The sequence below is a fragment of the Syzygium oleosum genome, unplaced genomic scaffold (assembly GCF_021117445.2).
Source record: "Syzygium oleosum isolate NSW1041296 unplaced genomic scaffold, Sole_v2.1 Sole_v2.13, whole genome shotgun sequence".
Taxonomy (NCBI): Eukaryota; Viridiplantae; Streptophyta; class Magnoliopsida; order Myrtales; family Myrtaceae; genus Syzygium; species Syzygium oleosum.
Window position 1 is genome coordinate 6,711,603 of NW_026607497.1, and position 1,724 is coordinate 6,713,326.

Consider the following 1,724-nt stretch of genomic DNA (forward strand, 5'->3'; position numbering starts at 1 on the left):
GGTTGGACTTTTTTGGTACCTTTTCTATTTAAGATCTGTCCCCGCTTTCTTAATTGACATGATTACGTATACGCTTTGTAATTTCAAATGTAAGGCCGACTTAATCCTATCGTGTGAGCTCGCGCGCATTTACGCTTCTTACTTAACAACTCCTATCAAAGAAGCATTAAATTGGAGGGTATGGCTGTCTAAAGCTAATCAAGAACAACATCCACGGCAGTAGGTTTTGCATCTCCCCTTAAACAATAGATGATAAGGCAAGAGTGCCAGAAGGATAAAAGTAGACAGATTTCCCCGATTTTCGTTTTGTTTGGCTATGAAAATCTAGGCGAGTTTAGTCCCACCCTTCTTCCCCCGAGTGAAATTTAGGGCTTGATGTCGGGATGCAATTGAAGGTCCATTTGGGAAATAATAGCATTCTTCCACTCGGGCATGCATGATTCTTCAAAGTCCTCCTCCTGTTATTCTTTTGCCCGTCTCTCTCACATTGAGTAAACTTTTACGCACCGTTCAATTTCATCCACCAAATAGCTCACAGACCGTAAGTCTATAACCTCCAGGGCCGACACGGTCGGTCTGGGGCGTTAGGGGAACTTCCAGCTCAAAAACTACATGTTCGAATCTCATCAACAGCGTGCTATTTGCTCAATGTTATGGCCACTGAATGGGCCGAAGGTGTCGATTTAGGCTTGCAGGGTATGTCACGAGAAGTCCATACGGAAGTTTGGTCCGCAGCATCACGCAGAAGACAAAAGGCTATTGTTTTCCTCACAGGGAAAGTGTGCACCGACCGAATGAGATGATCATAAATGCGAACACTTACCATTAAAATTAGAGCGAACTAACCACATGCGACTTTAAGAAGAAATGGGATCCCATTTTGATGAGATCTGACAGTCTCGCTGAGTGGCACGCAGACTCTCTTACATGCCGTTCTCTTTTGCAGTCTCTACCACCTTCAATCTCCACCATTGTCACGCACGAGAGGGTCCCTTTAACGTCCATTTTTCCTCTTCTTATCAATTTCTATTTGGTGCGATCGACCATCTTGGTCATGGGGTCCGACAACTTTGGAGTTTCGATCGGTAGAGCGGAGTCCAGCGAAAATGACCAGACGCGAGGCGAAGCAGAAAAGTTTGCACTATGGAATCGTGTCTTTAGACCGGCAGTGGTGGGTATATTGGAGCAGCACGAGTAACGAAACCAAGATTGCAGAACCGACACGAAAACACAAGTTTATTATATAGCTTATTAGAAGGATCACCCAGGTACCAGCCAATTAAGACCTCCACACATGAGAGAGGCACCAAAGTATGGCTCGATTCTTCCAGCTAAGTGCGAGTGATCGATTATCTTGAAGAGATTTTTCATTGCTTCGATTGAATACACAAGAGTAAGTTTAGAAGATATAGACGTAGAAGCAAAGCGACGCACCTCGAGTCCTGACCAGATAAATCGCTCAAACTTACTGTGTCTCACGTGTTGGTTGCCATAAGATCAATAGCTAATCGGTCTACTACCCACATCTCGTCGCTGCAAAGTTGTGACCAACTATAAGTCGACCCAAAGAAAATCATGAACAAAAATCAGAGTAATAAAAAGAGAGAAGATGAGGGACGAAAGGGCAAAAAAAACGTGGTGGGGTGAGAGAGGCTCGAACTCTCGACCTCAGGATAACTCAGAAGCTATGAGACCTACGCGCTAGCCAACTGCGCCACCACCCC

The 1,724-nt window shown here is 44.9% G+C and overlaps 1 non-coding gene across 1 annotated transcript; it reads right to left on the bottom strand.

The window, feature by feature from the left end:
- Positions 1 to 1,639: 1,639 nt before the first annotated feature.
- On the bottom strand, positions 1,640 to 1,724 carry TRNAM-CAU (transfer RNA methionine (anticodon CAU)). The gene is given in 2 exon segments: positions 1,640 to 1,675; positions 1,687 to 1,724. It is a non-coding gene; the product is annotated as a tRNA-Met (tRNA).